This window comes from Lissotriton vulgaris, chromosome 9 (genome assembly GCF_964263255.1).
Source record: "Lissotriton vulgaris chromosome 9, aLisVul1.2, whole genome shotgun sequence".
Classification (NCBI taxonomy): Eukaryota; Metazoa; Chordata; class Amphibia; order Caudata; family Salamandridae; genus Lissotriton; species Lissotriton vulgaris.
In genome coordinates this window covers 989,591,676-989,605,846 of record NC_141697.1, presented here as the reverse complement: position 1 = coordinate 989,605,846, position 14,171 = coordinate 989,591,676, and positions in this window count along the sequence as shown.

The following is a 14,171-nucleotide window of genomic DNA, read 5'->3' as shown; positions in this document are numbered from 1 at the left end:
AACACACAGTCCCCAGTAGTGAGGGCAGAAGAGCTTGAAGTCTTTGCTGTTCCTGAGACTTCTTGAAAAGGGAGCAAGCTCTACCTCAAGCCCTTGGAGAAACTCACAAAAGTAGATTGCATAAAGTTCAGTCCAGTCCTTTCACTGCCCAAGACAGAAGCAGCCACTGCAGGCCAACACAGCAAAGCACACAGCAAAGTGGTAGTTCCTCCTCACAGCTTCTCCAGCTCTTCTTCTTGACAGTCTTCTTGATCCAAAAGAGTTCTACAGTTCAGGGGTCTGGGCCCCAACATTTATATCCCAAAATCCTTTGATCCCTTAGGCAGAGAGTGTCTGTTCCCAGCCAGAACCAGTTTTGCCTTCTCTGGTGTGACTTCCTGGCAGGAAGTGACAATGGCATAGTCAGAGGCAGACCAGGCCTTTCGAGGGGCAAGGAAATCTCCTCCCCCTTCCCCAATTGCAGCCCAGGTCTATTCAGCACTTTTGTGACCCACCTAGACTATCTGGAGCCACTCCTGCTCCCAGCCTTCTGTCATCCAAAACTCAGACAGGCAATTCACATTCCAGCAGAGGCACACAGGATGACAGAGCAAGAAAATACCTACTTTCTAAAAGTGGTATTTTCAAACACAGGATGTAAAAATCACCTTTACTAAAAGATGCATCTTTAGATTCTGAGTTCAGGCATACTAAACTTTATTTTCCTACCTAATTCCCCGGGCCAGTTATGTTTATAAGATGTTATCAACAAACTCCCCATTCTGTCCTATGGGGAACAGATAGCCTTGCAATAGTGAAAAACGAAATTGGCCGGAATTCTCTATCAGGACATGCCACACACACCAGGGCATGTCCTACCTTTCACATTCACTGCACCCAGCCCACGGGGGTACCTTGGGCCATCTTAGGGGCAGCTGAGATGTAAGAAAAGGGAAGGTGAGTGTCTGGCAAGTGTGTGCACTGGCCAAGTCGACATGGCAGTTACAAACTGCGAGCAGACTCCTCAATGGCGAGTTTCAGTTACTATTTTCAGGGCTACTCACGTGGGTGGCACAATCAGTGCTGCAGGCACACTAGTAGCATTTGATTCACAGGCCCTGGCACACTCAGTGTACTTTACTAGGGACTAACATGTAAATCTAATATGGAAACACCAATCCATAACACAATTTACCACAGGAGCATTTGCACTTTACCACTGATCAGCAGTGAGAAACATGCGCAGAAACACTACGCCAGCAAGAACAGAGTCAAAACAGGCAGGTCAGAAAGCAAAAACACAGGGGAAACAAGCCAAAAGATGCCAAGTCTAACAATATGTGTTGCTTTTAAAAACACATAAGTAAAAGGCATTGTTATTTACAATGCCATTAGCTTAAACTCTTGCAAATGCGAGATCTCTTCCATTGAAAAGGCGTGTTCTTGTGTGTCCTTAGGTATAAGGTGAAGCAGCTTCCCTAGGGATTTCAGTTTGGACAAACTTAATGGCTGAATCTGCTTAATTTGGGCAGAGAAGGAAAGGGCAGAGTCAAAGATTACTGGCAGAGGCAGTGGGAACCGGGTAAGGGGGAATTGAGTTCCACCGGCCACCAGAGGCTCAGGGAGTTGGGGCACAATGATAGAAGAAGAGACTTCTGTTTTATCAGAGTTAGATTTAAGGACGTTTGTATCCATTCATTCAGCCACTCCCTTAAAAACAAACTCCTTGAGTTTGTTGAGAGCAACATCCAAATGTTCCAGAAATGATAGTAAGAGCTGAGTAACATCAGCATATGATATCACCTACACACCCCAGGATTCACCAGGCCTGCAAAAGGAGCCAGAGATAGATTGAATAGAGTCCGACTCAAATCGGAGCCTTGAGGGACTCCATGAAAAAGGGGTTTAGGGGAAGATGAAAAAGGGCGAAGGTGCACCCGTTGGGATCTGCCTTCCAAAAATAATTTTATCAAAGAGAGAGCCTTGCCTTGAATGCCATCTTTTCTTAGTTTGCACAGACAACATCAGAGCCCAATTACACCACATACTGAGGGGGGCATTCAATGCATTGCTGAGAAACAACATGGAGAAAGGTAGGCATTAGAGTGTTAGACAGATATACAATTACAGAGCCACACATCTTGCAGAGAAACATCAGAGTGGGAGTGATAATCATACAACATCTCAGAGACACAGAGTCATGGGTGGACCAGATCATAACTTATACAAGCAAGCATTGGAAAAGCCAATAGGACTCGCCTTTGGGACCTATTGCGTAGTGATGGTGTACACCATAACCAATGTGCTGCAACATGGCTTAGGAGTAAAGATGAAAAGGTGCTAATCTGCCCTCTTCATTTTGAGGGCACTTGTAACATGCATGTGTGCACCTACAAAATTACACAGGGTCTTTTTGCTTTTAATTTATGATCTGAGCTGGATCAGTAAATAAACTTTTTTTATGTAGTGCAAAAGCTCTCTTTTTCTTGTTTGAAGCATTAGTGGGGGGAGTAACACAGAGGACATGAGTGGGGAAGGAAATGGAAGCAACATGGAAGGCATTGGAGGGTAAGCAATACCGAGGGCAGGGAACACAGCATGTGTGAGAGAGAGGACCATGGAGCACGGTAGATAAGAGGCACATGGGCTAATGAGAGGAATATGGAGCTGTTGGGTGGAGAAGTACATGGACGAGAAAATAATGTGAGGGGAGAATATACCAGGGCGAGTACAAAACAGGGCGTGAGAAGCATACGGGCGAGAGACAGAAACCTGGCGTGCCATAGAGGGCAGAAGAGTAGTACACGAGTGAGAGAGCTGGAAAACACGCACTCTTATGGAGTGATTAAGCATAAAAATAGTGCCAGCAGTAAAGTGTGTGTCCATGTCACAAGGGAGGGACAAAGGCAAGAACAGGAATTAATAAAAAATAAAAAAGTAAAAAATAAAAAGGTAAGCAAATGAGAGTGACTATAAAACCAACCAAAGGAAACAACTGGTGGGCTATAAGCCCCCTGTAAACTTACAATAGGTCTTTTTGCTAACAGACAGCTTGCGCTGCCTCATAGGAGAGAGCTAAAAACTCGAGCAACTGTATAGGATTGGCAGATAGTTGTATCATCAGATCAGAGACAATATTTCTACACAACTGCAGGAGTAACTTTCTTATATTAGTTACTAAAATGCCATTAACTAGGTTTTATCTCATTACCAGACTGATTGTCACAAGAATTCTGTCAGCCTCCCCGCTCCATCCTTGTAAAATTGAAATATATGAATATCATACCCAAAACATTGAAACGCAAACTATTGACAGGCAAATATATATTGGTGAGTATAGGTTTAACATACTTAGCTCCAAACGATGATATATAAATCTTCAAAGTACGTAGATGTTGAGTTAATAATAGCAACATTTGTTTCTCACAAAATTGTGATCCACACATGCCCAGCTCTACCAGAGCACCTCAATCTCAACCAAGAGGAGCCCCTTATATTTGTGCACTGAGATTCACCCAAAAAAGCTCTGCCAGTGCACCTCAGTCCTGCTCTACATCATCCCCTGCTATTACAGCACTGAGGATAGCAGCTCTTCTAGTGCATTTCAGTCCTGACATGGAGCACCCTAGTATTCCTGCACGGAGACTCATGCACAGTGGCAGCCGGCAACATTACAATACGGTGAGGCGCGATGCCCAAAACACTCACCATATATGTTGGACTTGCTTGCACGCAAGCTCTGGATGCGGTCTCCTTTGTCCTGCCGCTCTCCTTGGTGCTGACTCGGGCGGAAAGGGAAGGACTTCCTCCCTTCCACAATGCTAAACCAGCCAATCCTGGAGCTGCAGCGCCGCTCCAGGTTTGGTTGGAGCTGGCTAATCCAGCACTAATTTTGCTAATCCCTCTGTTGTTTCTCAGCCTTGGGATTACTAGCTCTGAAGTACGCATGTCTGACTGGCCAGCTCTAGACAGCCTCCCATTCTGACATGCGCATTGACTGAAGTAATAGTGCAATTGCACTAATCAGCCCCGCCCCCTGCCCTTGGGCTGTAACAGCGCGAACCTGCGACGCTTTATAATAAAATGGTATTTATTACCATTTTATAAATGTGTGTGTTTGCTGCACTGGCAGCAGGAGGGGCAACGCTCCTCCGCCATAACAGAGGAGCCGCCGCTCCTCATGCATAGCTCTGCTAACTTACTGTAATCCTTTCCCGCAGCACGCAATACTAATCCTACTTGTAGACTCTCCCAGAACTATGCCAGTGCCCCTATATTCTGCCCTAGAGCACAACTTGCTTTTCCTTCACTGATACTTATACACATCTGAGAGTGGACCTCACACATGTAAATGTAAATTGATACTTGTATAGCGCACTACTCACCCGCAAGGGTCTCAAGGCACTTGTACAAATACCGCAGTGGAACCCATCTTGGCTTTCCCTGTGAGGCATCCACTCCTGGGCACCCCCAAGGTGGAGGCCAGGCATCCTTAGCGTTGTGGGGGCCGTTGTGGAGATTAAGCAAGCAGAGTTGCTCCATGATTGGAATAGGCACTGGAATAGGCACTGAGGCGAGAATTATCAGGTCCGTGGAATTTTGAGCCCACGACCTGCCGAGGCAGGGAATTGAACCCTGGTCCCGGGCTAGACCTCTGCATCAGGGTCTGCCGCTCTAACCATTGAGCCACACTTCTCCACATGACTTTCACTACACCATGCTGTCCAATAGTAAGACCTTCTGAGGGCTCTGTCAGTGCACTTCATTCCTGACACTAATTGCTCAGCCAATAGAACTCTTGAAATGTCATCACTGACCCACAGTCCTGCCAGTGATCCCTCAATTGCGGAATAGAGATCACCATACTCTCCATTCTTAAGAGTTTAAGACAATTTAACAGCTCTTTGGATACACATCAGTTCTACACATTGCAGCCGTCCCTGTTATTTCAACAGAGACTGAACATTTCTTGCCCAGTGCACCTCACTTCTAATCTGCAGGCCTGCTAAAGTCACAGCAATGACAGCCACAGTATGCCTTACCACACATGTCGGCATCGCAACTCTGAATTGCAGCACCCTCAGACATCCCCTACTATTTCTGCACAGAAACAGCACACCCTGCTCTACTGTTAGCCAGTGCTTAATTTGAGCCAGTGGTTTCCGGTGCTCGGCACAGGCACCAAATTGCCTGAACCTGCACTTATGAAAGCTGCCACATGGTGGCTCTGTTTGTGTAATTTAAAGATGAGCAGAAAAACCGTTGTATGTTAATTCAATATACATTAAAAGCAACTAATACCTACCACCCGAGCAATTCTTAAAGCTTTGGCGACCTCGAACAGTCTGAACTGTTACACTTCAGTTTGATGGTTAGTGGTTGTGTAAGTACAGTGGCATGTGTGGTGCAAACTGCGAAGGCCTCCTGACGAGGGCCCCAGAACTTATTTTTTTTCTTACAAATCAAGCACTGGTGCCAGCACTTTTCACTGAGATGATAAACCCATGGCAACGTCTGAATTTAGTTTGACTCTGGCCAGGACCCTGTGAGGTTGGCAACGTCACAAAATTCCAGTGACCAGCCTTACCCACCCACTCACCCCAGAAAGAGAACTATGCAATAATGGCTGCTCAGATGATGACAAAATGTTCCCACAGCAGCTATACCTGGCAGGAGAGAACTGTACAGCAGCCATATGTCGCTGGCCCTTGGCACATGATGTCCCTTCCCTCTATCCCCTCAGCTATTTTAATACTAGATTCAGCCTCACTCCAATTTAAAATACGAAGTCTGACAAAGCGTAGCTTAGAACAGATTGATATTAACATGATATCGCATTTTAAAGCTTGTAAACCCTTTTCTCTGTTCAATACTAAAGATCACCTTGGTTCTGTATCTTGTGGTGAGTAAGGCACTCTCCTGTCCCATGGAGTAGTCTGAATACCGACAAATGAGGTAAAATTGAGCTGCTTTACCCTCGCGAGGCAGGAAAATGCACAAAGTTCAGTCAAAACTTTCAAATGTGGTTGAAAGAATTATGTGTTTGCGTCAGAAACTGGCAGCAGCGGGTGAGACTACTGACAGAGGAGACTGCCGTGAGAAAGAAGTCAAGAAGTGGCATCAAAAGTAAGACATACTGAGAGGAAGGAGGAAAGGATGATGGTGGGCATGATTTTTTTTTCTTTGCTGTTACTTTTTAAAGGAGAAAAAAACGGGAAAAATAAAGAAAGAAAAGGCAAGGAGAGAAAAGAACAATTTTGGGGGGAATTGGGTGTGGTATTCCACAGTAAGTTCCAGTGTCGTCTTAACAATTTGGGGGGCCCTGGGCAAGGTATTCTTTTGAGGCCCTTGTCTGGAAGAGATTTCTATTTTATTGCCCATTTTCTCCTAATTCAAGCCCCACGATGCCAATAAAAATGTAATAATAAATTAAAGGTTAAGCTGGATAAGTAGACACTTGCCCACTTTGCCCATGCCTTCAAACATCTCTGGTAACGTCCAATGTATAAATGCATCCTCAGGGTCTAACTTGTAATGGAAAGTTTTCTTCCTCCCCTGGAGATACCAATGTACCGGGTATTGGTAACTCCTGGACAGGGAAGGGCAGATTTACCCTGCTTTATTCCGTCCATTTCTAATAATGCCTAATAGGCCAAGGCAGGAGTGGGCATGCATGTGCCAAGAAGCCTAGCGGTATGTCCCTTCCACTGTCCTGCACACTGTCAGCATGTTGAACGCTTGTGAGTGATACAATGTACAGGACCAAAGATGGAATGCACAATACTGGTTAAGAAACATGATCATCTTTAGGGAACCTAATAGGGAGGAGTATGATCACGTATGGTAAAGCACCCCAAACCAGCTGGCAGGCTGCCCTAATTGCCTTTAAACTAGAAGATCACATGGTAATTAGCTTGATAAAGTTAATGGCCAGTCCGCCGCAGCATACATGGAACTACATGGACCAGAAGGCAACGCGCTCTTGACTATAAAGAAAGTACCAGCTATAAGTGTCAGTCCCGTAAGACACAGCCACTTGGCAGTTAATCTATTACACTACTGCAGCACACCCGGATCCCCAATACACATTATTAGTTTGTATTAACTACAATAACTTTCCAAAAAGTGTAAAGTAATACAACTCCCCCAGCAGTCCGAAGCTTCTCTTCATGCTCTCATTACTGGGGGCTCCTGGTGAAGGCCCTGGGCCAGGCCAGCAGACTGAAAATACATGCACAAGTGTTTACCTTCACAAAGGCACAATTGGTTGTCCAAGGCACAAAGGCTCGAAGGTTGCGCTTCAGTGCGTACAGATGCACACTGTACTTTCAGTCTTTCAGTTCTTACGTATACTTTTCGAAGAAGCAACCAGCTAGGTGAATGACAGCTGATAGTTGGGTGATGCCGCCTGGGAGCTCACGTGGCTTTTCAATGCACCCTTCACAGAAGTGGCACATTCCAAACCCGTACGTCATTTCTTAACCACAGGACGACGTGAGGCCTCGACGCTTCAGTGCAACTGCCGCCACGCGGCTGAGAGCAAAGGTCTGTGGTAAAAAGTTGTACAGCAGCTACTTCCTGCCCCCCGCCCCAGCTTCCTCCTCTTTCACACCCACCTTTCCTCTCCTCGCCCCCCATTCGCACCACCCCTTCTCTCGCGAATCTTATATCTAATTTATTTAATCATTCGTCTATTTTTACTCCGATATATTGTTTTTTCCGTTTCATCCACCGACTCTTCTCCCAAGCGCGCCCTGTCTCTCAATTCGTAGCTCCTTTCAAGCCCTCCTCTTTCTCTTCTCTTTTCCTTCTGCAATCACTTTCTCAGTGTGTTGGTCAATTTTTAGTACTTTTTAAAAGCAATGGGGCATATTATCAAGGGGGTTTATCTCCGCTTTTTTGACTTTAAAAGCCAAGAAAGCGGAGATAAAATGATCTCCCTATTACCTAGCTGTGGCTAACACCAGTTAGCGACAGCTAGTAGGAGATAGAGACCATCTTGGGCCCCGCTTTGCATGTCAGTGATATTTATCACTAATGACATGCAAAGTGGGCGTGCCAAGATGTTAGCGACTGGAAACAGTCTCTAACATCGCTATCTCCTATTATCAACATTTGGAGATATTTGCGCTAAGCGCGAATATCTCCAAAAGCTAACACCTGCCCTGAGCAGTTCTTAGCCATGTTATGCAATGGGAGGTGGATAACATGGCTAAGAGCATTAGCTCGGTAATGCATGAATATGGCTGACTTTTCAGCGATATTCATGCATTGCGGACGATTTTTATCGCATTTGCGATAAACCTTGGTAATACCAAGGTTTATCTGCGATTAAAATCGCCACAGCTCAGCGGTAAATTTTTGTCTCTAACCAAGCAATAGCGATAATTATCGCTATTGCTTGGTAATATGCCCCAATGTTATATTGTAATTTGGACAGTATTTACAGAAAGTCAAAGTAAAACGCATACAGCTGTAGAAATGATACGGCTATGACTGTAGGGACCTAATGAAAAATACTAAAGGACTTCACAAAACAACTAAAAACACCAGTAAAAAAGAGAGAATCTTCTATGAAGTGTGCTTGCTATTTTCCACCCCAGAGGAGGGAGATCAAGATGCTGTGAACTTGTGGACACCCGATATCCAACAGCTGCCGCCATATTTTCAAACTGGAATAGAGGTCAACACATAGGGCCTCATTTATGAAAAGTGACGCATCGATGCGTGTAAACAGCGATGCGTCACTTTTCACTGCGCACTCCTTGCGAGACCAATGATGCATCATATTTACTGTATGACGCATCATGGCACAAGGAGTTACACAGGGCACGAGTCGTAAAAAAGAAGTGGGGGGACGCTGGCACCGGAAGTGACGTCACGACCGGAAGTGACGTCACGGAAGGTGCCGAGCTTCTCGTCCCGGAGAGGCCAAAAGGTGAAGTCCAACTGTTTGGCAGGGGGGACGGTGTCCCCCCGGTAAAATAAGTGGGGGGACGCCGTCCACCCGCGTGGTACCCCGACTCGAGCCCTGGAGTTACAGATACGTCAGTATTTCTGACGTATCTGTATGGCGCAAAAGTGACGCATTGCTTGAGTGAGTCACAAAAGTGACGCAACTCCAGCAATGTGTCCTTTCACATGGGGTAAGCCCAATGTGAAAGGGCCTGCGTCAGTCTTACGCCTGCTGTGAGGCAGGAGTAAGAAATTGACGCATTTGTGCCCTAGAAGTGGCGCAGTGAAATCTTATAGATTTCACTGTGTCACTTCTATGACCCTGTCTTGCATCAGAACGCCCCCCCCCTGCATACATTATACCTGGCGTAGGTATAATGTAGCGCAGGGGTTTACAAAGTGACGCATCTACCTAGATGCGTCACTTTGTAAATATGGTACAACAAGGCACATTTTTTACGCTGCTTGTGCGTCGCAAAAAGTGATGCACCAGCGGCGTAAAAGTGACGCACGGCCTCATAAATGAAGCCCATAACATATAGGGTGACCACCGTATCTTGAAAACATGCTATCCTGCATAAAGGTAGTACTCTAACTATGCAGAAATTGTGGGGCACATAATGATTTAGACCTCACCAACAAAGAAATCCAACATAACCTAGAATATGGCATGCAACTTAAATGTGCTGTGCCATTTTTGCCCCTAGATTACTTTTCTTCGGAATTTTGCTAAATCTCCATGCCCGGGTACCCAGGAAGGCCCATCTCACTTTCAAATGCCCATATAAGCTAAGTGACAATGGACCCTGCTGATTGCATCATCAAGGCCCCATACTACATGGACAATATATTGCCTTTGACTGCCAAAAGATCACTCCAGATGCTATAGGTCCATTCTTGCACTTTGATTCCCAGAAAAAATTTAGAAACCCTATTCCTTTCAATAAAATATGAATCCTTTGACGATACACTAACAGATGCACTAATTTCTTCTCACCCATGCAAGTTTAAACACTTTAAACATATCTTCAAACCCACTACCTGGTTTAACAATCTATTGCATCCATGAAGAAAGTGGTCAAACAAGCTGGATGAGTCTGGAAACAGTCATACAATGTCACTGGAAATATTCTTTTGAGCTATAAAATGACAATGAAAGATGTAAAAAAGTCACCACTATTCTGTGGACTGGAAGCACACAGAAAGAGATGTTTATGGTGGTAAATGAACTCTCCTCCACAGGTTCTACCAAAAATAAATCTAATTGTTTCCAGTCCTTCTATGATGAATTGCCTCTATTTTTTATGGAGAAAATTGAACTATCTGAGTAGATATCGCTAGAGAGCATATCGCGGACCCCCTCCGGGTACTGCAATTCAACATGATGGACCATCTTTGTCACATTTTAAACTTTTGACCCTACCTCTGTCTACTGTCTTTGAAACAATGTAGTTTGGTGGTCCTTGTTAGATCCCATTCTAGACAATTCCTTCCCCTTAGTTCAGGATCTAATTGCACTAGCATTGCTAGACATCTCTAAGGATTTTCTTTCCTTAGGTCTCCTTCCCAGCTTTAAACAAGCATTTACAATGCAACGGTTTCGCCTTTGGAAAAGTTTGAGCTATTGGCATTGTGAATGACAAACGTTTTATGTATGTGTTGGTTTTGAAAACAGATAAATAAATGGCATTGTCATTTACAATGGCAATAGCCTAATCTCTCACAAATGCGATTTGTATTGCAACTATTTCAGTTAGCATTTTGCACTACGATGAAAACTGGCTAGAGGTAGATACAAAAAACACGTCTTAGCTAGGAGGTAATACTCACCAGACAGAGACACCCGGCAAAAATGACTTCACTTAAACTATCATATGTACAGCACTAAACATTGCACATCCTTCGTTGAATAACTGTTTGTTTACTGCACTAAAGATTGAAGATTACTCTAGTGTTATTTCTATAGTGCTCACATGCTTCAGAGCAAAGAGGACTTTAGGAAAAACACTTGTAATCAAATAATCATCGTGGGGGGAATTATACTCAGGCATTGTAGAACTACAGTTCGTTTTGGAGCATGTAAATGCTATAGACGGGAAATGGTTAAAGGTGCTGGTTCAGAATTTGTGGCTGTGGTTCTGTGCATTTGCAACGGGTGCATTTAGTCGCAAAGTTTCAAACTAGAAGACATGGAATTAATTCCTAGCCTAATAAACTGATCAAATTGTGTGATCCTGTGTAAATCATGTTTTGCCACTATGCCCTATTTCACTTTCGAGTTTGTGTTGGGCAGGAAAATACATTATTTTTTAGAGGGGCCGGGCAAAGCTCCCACTCAGCCTGCATGTCTCTTTCACAATAACTCCTCACTGCTCCAATATCTACAATCTCAGCCTTTCACCGAAAGTGCAGCAGACTTAGGTGAAATGTCGGTCCGATGACAGCTAGAAGCGCCCCGCGTATTCTTCCTGTGGCCCAGTCCGCTGGCACACACTCTTATTATATAGCTCCTCACTAACTCTGTTGTGGGCATTAACAGGTGGGAGTGTAAGGAAGCAGCTGTCGTTCCGGTTAGTGCATGAGCCTGTATGAAAGAACAAAGCCGCAAAACATATCCAAGGGTCATTAACAGCCCCATGAGAGGTAGAGAGGCTGGAGAGAGGGGGAAATGGAACATATGGAGAGATAAAGGAAGGGGGAGAGGGTGGAGACAAAACAGGAACTACAAGAAGAGAACAGGAGTGAGGAAAATCCAAGAGAAAGAAAAAAAACAAGTGAAAAACGGCGTGATAGACTATGGAAGAGACAGGGTGAAAAAGAGAGGGAGTGAGAACGACGTCATATAAAGGGGAGAAGGGCGGGAGAGGGAGTCGGGAGAGCGTGAGAAGGATGGTGTTAAAGAAAGGAGGCAGGAGGAAGAAAAATGAAGGGATCACTTATAAACATAAGCCTAGCAGGTAAAGGAAGAGAAGAGAGAGAAAAACCAGAGGCTCGCACAGCCGCCGGAGGAGCTGCATGACCCCCCTTCCCCTCCGGCGGACACTAGCCCAAATACGGCCGTGGGGTGCCGGTAGGAGAGGGGGGGGGGGGTGCAGACTTACCGCGATAGCAGCTCCGGCCAGCAATGTCCCGACGGCCGATTTTGATGCTGTGGAGACTCTGGTGTACCGCGGTTGTGTGGATTGTGCCTCTCAGCAGGAAGAAGGGAGCCGTAAGGATGCCGCCGAAGACAGTTTCTTGGGGAGAACGGAACATCTCGAGCATCCGCTCAGCCCCAGCTCCATGAAAAAATGGCGGCCGCAAACATGAGGCAAAAAAAAAAAAAAGTAAACATCCACAGTGGCCACGTCGTCATGACGTTGCGGAGAGGGAAAGAATCTGCGGAACACCCACCAATCGCCTCAGTGAATGACGGATAGATCTCTCTTCCAATGGCTAGCCTCCATTTATGGAGCTAGCCAATGGAAGAGAGAGGCGGAACTAAGGCCACACTGTTCTAACATAAGATTTCGCCTGCGCTAAACGCTGCTTGCGCAGCTGTTCGCCAGGCGAAACCTAAAAACAGCACAATTTATCCATTCTTGGAGAAGCCTGAACTTTACCCCTGGCAGCCAGCAAAATATTGACAAATTACCCAGATACCAGCAACAGCTAAGATTTAGGAGGCATTTGTAGGGAAACAACTTTGTTAATTTATCGAAGGAAAATGAGATATAGGGTGATGCCCATCCTCAATGCCGCCCATAATTAACAATGCTTGCAGTGATAGAAGATCGCAGGCTAATCGCAGACAATGGCCATTCGAATGCTGTGATTCTTTTAGACCTGTTAGCAGCATTTAATACAATTTATCATAAGATTCGGATAAGTCAGGTACAAGTAGTGAGCTGGATGTCACTTCAGATGTAGACAACCTTAGATGAAATGTTGGCAATGATGACACTGATAAACAAATTCTACTATATGCGTTGCAACTTTTGATAACAACAACCATGGCAGTCTTCTTTCTTTAGTTCAAAATATTTTATTGAGATTTTTTAAAGAACAATAAAAGAAATACAATTTTTTTTTTTGATCTACAATATCCCTTACAATACACATATCATAAATATCTTATAATCATTACAAGAGATATGAAAGTAATCAGAATCAATGAAAAGTATAACATAACAAGCATTTGCAATGCAATAGGTCTCACATTAGGAAAGTTTGAGATATTGGTATTGTAAATGACAATTTTCTTTATTTATGTGTTGGTTTTGAAAATTGCGAAATTAATAGCTTTGTCATTTACAATGCCAATACTTTTAACTTTCGCAAATGTGACACCTATAGCATTTGTAATGCAATATGTGTTGCATTTACGTGACTTAGATGTATTGATATTACAAATAACAATTGCTTTTAATTTTTTTAAATAATTAATACTTAAATAAAAGTTATTGTAATTTATAATGGCAATAGCTTAAACTTTTGTAAAGAATTTTTGTGAAGATTATGTTCAGTGTTTTTTATTGTGACGAAAATCCAAGAACAGAAGTGAAATATTAACATGTTTTTGTGACATTTGTAATAAAGCTTGAAACATTGAGAGAACATATTTGAACCAGTTGCTGAATGGTTGCACAGATTGATGCTGTGGTGGCGCTGAGTGATGTTGTGGTTGCAACGAGTGATGCTGTGGCGTTCAGTGATGCTGTGGTAGCGCATAGTGATGTTGTGGTGCCCCTGAGTGATGCTGTGGTGGTGCTGAGTGATGCTGTGGTGATACGATAGATAGAGTGTAATTATGTGGCATGTAACTATGTGGCACTGAGTGGTTTTTGCAGTGTATGTTGCATTGAGTGCAGTGTAATTATGTGGCGTGTAACTATATGGCACTGAGTGGCATTTTGAGTGTGTGTTGCATTGAGTGCAGTGTAATTATGTGGCGTGTAAATTTGTGGCACTGAGTGGTATTTGGAGTGTCTGTTGCGTTGGGAGCAGTGTAATTATGTGGTGTGTAATTATGTGGCACTGAGTGGTATTTGGAGTGTGAGTTGCATTGAGTGCAGTGTAATTATGTAGCGTGTAATTATGTGGCACTGAGTGGTATTTGGAGTGTATGTTGCATTGAGTGCAGGGTAATTATGTGGTGTGTAAATATGTGGCACTGAGTGGTATTATGAGGAGTGTATGTTGTATTCAGTAGAGTGTAATTGTGTAACGTGTAATTATGTGGCACTCAGTGGTATTGA